This window comes from Apteryx mantelli, chromosome Z, assembly GCF_036417845.1.
Source record: "Apteryx mantelli isolate bAptMan1 chromosome Z, bAptMan1.hap1, whole genome shotgun sequence".
NCBI lineage: Eukaryota > Metazoa > Chordata > Aves > Apterygiformes > Apterygidae > Apteryx > Apteryx mantelli.
Window position 1 is genome coordinate 14976834 of NC_090020.1, and position 5784 is coordinate 14982617.

A 5784-nucleotide genomic window follows, 5' to 3' on the forward strand; every position below is an offset into this window, starting at 1 on the left:
ATAATGCTGTAAAGCCCCGCCTTCTTTTCCGGCAGCAGTGCTCCGCCCGTTACGACCTTCCCATGTTCCGCCCCGCAGTGCCTCCCTGCTCATCCTTTTTCCTCCACATCTCCCCCTCTCCCATCAACGTTGTTTCGTTATATCGAGCGGGACGCAACGAAACAAGCGAAAGTGAGCCCATCTTATTCCGGCAGCTGGACGACAGCAACGGCGGACGTCACTGATCGCATGGCAGACCTACAGCAGGCCGCTGGGCGGAAGCTTGCGTTGGTAGCACTGCTGCTACTGCTCAAGGTTACTGTATGTGCGGTGTGCCGCGACGGGACCGCCGTCGGGTGGTTACTTGCGTTACTAGCTTCGTGATCAGAGCTGTGTGCTGCTTCCCCTTTTCCCGATTCTTAACGCAGGCGATGTCCTTGTCTTCGTCGTTCAGGGAAAACCTTGAAGGCATAGGCGGGATTGCTCATTTCCAACAGACTATATCCCCCCCCCAAAGCCCAGCCATTCCTCCAGAAGTTCTCCTTCTTGTTTTCGAGCAATCCAGACTTGGCCCGCTACTTTCAGCAAGGCTTTCTTAACGCAGCTCAGTATTACACACAAGCATAAGCCTATAATTATGAGGATTAGCAAAATGCGCAAGCCTTCAGCGAGCAGTCCTATTAGCCACTGTGGTAGATTGCCAAACAGGTTAGTTAGCCATTTGTCTAATGGCGTTTATTGTGGGCTGCGTGCAAGCTTACATACAGGTGCACTTCGTTTCCACCCCTAGGCTGCGCGTCACACCGCGTGATCTTCCGCTACGCCTAGTCTACCGCTTCTCATGCAAATATCTTGTCTATGCAGTTTCCCAAGATCCACCACATCTCCCCCCCTTTCTAGAACCTCTTTTTCCTGTACTATTAATTGATATACTCTATGCTCATGTCTATCAAGCAGTTAAGCCGTACATGCCGTAAGCAATAATTCAGAATTAGCAAGCCGCAGCATATCGCTATTACTACTGTGAGTGCTATCAAGCCTAGTGTTATAAGCCATTTCTAATCAAACCATGACAAGATCCACGCCCCTGTGTTGACTTGTTCCCCGTCAGGAAAGTCTCTGTCGGCCCCGCCTCGGGGTTGAACGGGATGCAGTAGTGAGCTGCTCTGTGCGCCTGTGCTCATCTCCTCCAGTATGACTCTGCGGTCCCCGGAATCATGAAGCCGGCGATAAGCATCAATGCAGCCATGCAGCAGCATCCCGTCTGGCGTCGCCCTGTTCAGGATGGAATCTCACCAAGAATGATTAGTTACACCCCAGACCCTCCCGTACGTGCATTTAGGTCAGGTTTTATGCATTTCATTGGAACCCATCTTATCTGCTCCTCCCGTTTTACCGCAGCATACCCTCTTCCCTGTGATATCCACAAGAGAAGCAACGCTGTGGTCCCTTTCTCATCTGGTCCACCGCCGTGACAAGAGCCTGCGCTGCTGCTGTTCCCTGATTCTGTTTTTGCAGTACCGTGCGGATGACAACCGAAAGTGGTGTTCCTTTAGGGATCGTTTTCAGGATGTCCTGCGTCATGGCGTCACTCTGCTGCCAGAGGCACTCCATCATGACCGGACCCTGGGCCTCAGGGGGCAAGTCTGACTCTGCAATGGCCCGCTGGAGCCTGTCACAGAATTCAGTGAAGCTCTCTGCGTGTGTCTGTTTTATCTTTGTCCAGGGTGGCTCTACCTTTACTAGCTTCCCGAGTTCTTCATACACGGCCCGCGAAGCCTCTGTTGTGGCCATGACCTCCCGGCCTCTGAGCGCTGTCGCTTGCTGGTTCGAGGATGCGAGGTTTGCACCTCGCCCCACCAAGCGATCCAGTGTGGTACCTGCTAGGTGGTGGTTCGGGTTCCCGGCGGCAGCTGCAGCTAGGGTGGCACAACGGCCTTGCCATGCCTCCTTCCACAGCATCCAATGCGTGGGTGACAGTATCACCCTCGCCAGCTGCCGTAGGTCGTAAGGCGTACACGCCCGGGCATGCTCACTATCCAACAACATCTGGGTTTGCTGATGTTTCAGCCCGTTCTCTTTCACCGAGGTCATCAGACTCTGTACTATCTCGGGCTTGAGCGCCACCCACTGGACCCCTTCCCCCGGTACTGCCCTTACGGGGCAGACTTGCGGCACTTGCTCGAACCGTAAGCCCTGAGGGGCACATGAATCGGCTATTAGCTGCCAGTCAGTGAGTGGTATGGACTTGGCAGGGGCCGCTCGCCTTTTTGCTCCGCTGAGCAGGTCCCTCTGTTTTTCGACCTCCCGCCTTATTTCCTCTAATGCACGCAATAGGGTGTCGACCGGGGATGTTGTTACTTCTTCTCCGCCCTTCGGCTTCCCTTTCGGCTGTGTCTCTCCTATTGCACACCCCCGCAGCCTGCGCGTAACTTCTCGCAAGCCCCCGCCTTCCTCGTCGCTGCTATCTTCTCCGCTCTCCTCCTCAACCGGCAATCTCACCCGAACCTTCCTCCCTCCTTTCAAGGTCGAACTCTGGTCTCTCCGCTCTGCTTGGCCGTTACCCTTCCTCCCTCGCTGCAGTGCCTGACTCTCCCCGCCTACAGCACCCTCCTCTGCCGGGGCCCACGGCAGCAGGGTCCTATCTTCCTCACTAAGCGTCTTCCTCAAAACTGCACCAGGCACGCAATCCTCGGGTTCGGTCCCGTCGACCCCCCATCCCTCTCTGTCTTGTGCGAGATCTTGCCAGGGATACACCGGAGGCGGCTCCTGAGATTCCACCGGTAGGATCACTGGAACCTCCCCGCCCCCACTCTCCCGTTCTTTCGCCGGGGCCTCCCTCGCGCTCCGCAGGAGCATTCTTATCAGCCCCCACACCTTTAAATCCCTCGCGGATCCCCCGTTCATCGGGGACTCCGCCAGCGCTGCTGTGCATTGCAGCCACAGTTCCTCCCGCAGGATCTCCATAGGAGAAGTAATCGCTCCCTCCTTTACGAGCCTCTCTACACACGCTCGTATCGCGCCCGCCTTCAGCGGCGCCTGCCATTCCTTGGCGCAGGCCATTACTACCTTACATATGGCCTCCACGGTTCCGGATCCGGATCCCTTCCTCACGCTCCCGGCGCCTGCGCCAGCCGAGCCGCCTCCTCGGTATCACGTCGGGGTCACCACTTGTTACCGTTCTCGTTCTTACCGAGGAGGCACGGGGCCTCCCCCCAGACCCCGGACCATCACCACACAGACACCAATATGAGGAGTGGCAAAATGGCGTTTAATGAAGCGCGTCCTGCTCTTTTATAATGCTGTAAAGCCCCGCCTTCTTCTCCGGCAGCAGTGCTCTGCCCGTTACGACCTTCCCATGTTCCGCCCCGCAGTGCCTCCCTGCTCATCCTTTTTCCTCCACAAACATCTGTCAAAGCATTTTGGAATCAAGGCTAACATTTAATGCAGTTCCGTATTGCATAGACACTGGACATAGATCACATAGATTGGATCCATTCCCATTTCCAGTGAAATCAATGACTTCTTTTCTGCTACTGTAAATGGGAGCAGAACTGGGGTGAGGTTTTCCTGGAGTCAACAATGAACCATTTTTAACAATTTTACATATTTTGCATATTTTACATGGGAAAAGTGGGAATAACCTTGCTTTGCTCTTTGAGATTCATCAACCTTTTTTCTCAACAGATAAGTAAATATTTTTCATGTATACATTTCTAAGGATGTGCAGCTCCAGATAGATTTGAACTTACCAGAAAGATCAGGTATTTCTGCTAACCTTGACATGATTTTCTTTCCTGAAGGAAGGTAATAATGAAATATTGGTAAATATGCATAAGCTAATATATATGTTTAAATGATGAAGTATGATGTTTTAGGGAGAAAGTCCTTTCTGAAAGTACTTTCACAATGGGTCTTATTCCACTCATTCTGACAAACTGACAAAAATTGGACTAATGGTGACTGTTTTTGAAAAAAAAAATTCAACAGATCATTTTAAGGTTTTAATTTCACTCTCTTATTGATATGGATTCTGCATCAGAAGATTAAAGTAATCTTGAACATTAAAAGTAACATACTCTTGCAGCTTGAAGGAAATCAGTTATATATTTAGGAGCAACAGAAGCCCACTGTATCCCTTTCACCACCAACAAAAGGATTTCTCTGAGTAAACAGAGAAAGTGTAAAGATATATGTAATGTCTTTCTATATCCAGGTAAATACGTATTTCCTCCAAAGTTATATATTTGTTAATGTGTTGGAACCCTTACTAGGCAAGTAAGCCAAAAAGCAAAATACAGTGTTCTTTTCTTTTTACAGAACAAAGTCTATTCAGTCTCTAAGTTTGTGTACATTTATATTCCAGAAAATGAGCCAAAACTGTGATTAGTTCACTGAGATATACTAAACAAATCACTGCTTGTGTAAAAATGCAGTAAATAAAACCAGTGGTGGTTTTCAGATGAAATGCATATGTGCAAAGACCTTGGATGACAGATTGCTATCTGGCATTTTAAGCGCTCTCATGACAGTGAGTTAAATATGTGCATAACTCTGCTGCTTGCCTCACAGCTGCCAATGGTCCCAGCGCTGATAGGAAGAGTCCAGTCTTGTTTTAATGACTCTCTCCGACAGCTGAGGTCTCTATCCAGCCCCTGGAGCTGTGCTTGCATGCTGCTGCCCCAGGAGCAGAGCACCCAGTTGCATCGCAAGAACACGATCTCCTTTTGTCCTCTTCTTTGTGAAACGATGCCTCTGGCAATTTTCAGCACTTTTAACTTTCACATGGCTATTTGTCTATGTTGCAGGTAAAGCCTAGGCTTCTCTAATCTTTAGAGGCTGGCTCTGTCAACACCAGAGCTGCGCAGGGGTCTAGTTCCAAGCTGTATGACTCAGTTCCCTGCTCAGACAGCTAACTCCTTCTAGTTCAGGCAAAGGAAACAGTTTTGTCTGCAAAATTACAGACTTGTGAAAACTGAGGGCTAAAAGAGAAGCAGTGGTCAAACACCGTAATATAATCTTCTAAACCAGAGAAATGCTGGAGGAAAAATAAAACTTTTTTTTTTTTAATAGGTTATATTTTTTCTGATAAAAAAAGGCAATAGCAGGATGACATTTATTCATTATGCATTAAAGGTGACATTTCACATCCCTACAATTCTGAAATTAAAATCTGTCTCACAGTTTAACAAGTGCAAATGACTCTGACAGATTTGTTTCTACTGGCTTTTCCTTTCCTCTCTACTACTGTGATACTTCTATATCCAGTCACAATTGCTATTAGAATCAACTGTTCATTGTCCAAGAGAGAACTGGTTAGTTACACGATGGACAAACTTGTAGTTCTCCTTTAAAATCAGAGAAATATTCTACATGTCAAAGAAAATGTATAATGTAGGATTACTTATTTTTAGTTATTGACTGTTTACTAATAATACTTGGGATTAGATTCCCAGCTCCATGGCTTAGTTTAGATACCACTGCTCATGTATTTTACAAGCAATCATAGAGGCCAGTGAAAGAAAAATTCCAAGTATGTATACGTTCAAATGTAGGTGAGCTGGAGGAGACATGCTCCTGAACGTAGAAATAGTCTGGGATACATTTCATGTTCATTATATGTTTACTTTGATGACAGTATAAATGAGACAAAAAACTGAAGAGGATAAATAGGAGCAATCCTTGAAATCCTTACATACTGACTTAACCAATATCACCATTAGGAATCAGCAAGGGGATAGATCATCTTTCTTGAGTTTTTCTACTGAAGGGACACTTTGGTGGAAGGCTATAGGTACACAAATG

General features: G+C 48.1%; 1 long non-coding RNA gene across 1 annotated transcript; it reads right to left on the reverse strand.

The window, feature by feature from the left end:
• Positions 1–687: 687 nt before the first annotated feature.
• On the reverse strand, positions 688–2517 carry LOC136995317 (uncharacterized). Its single transcript, XR_010886884.1, has 2 exons — positions 2284–2517; positions 688–1776 (listed from the first exon to the last, which is right to left on the reverse strand). It is a non-coding gene; the product is annotated as an uncharacterized lncRNA (long non-coding RNA).
• Between the last annotated feature and the right edge of the window lie 3267 nt (positions 2518–5784).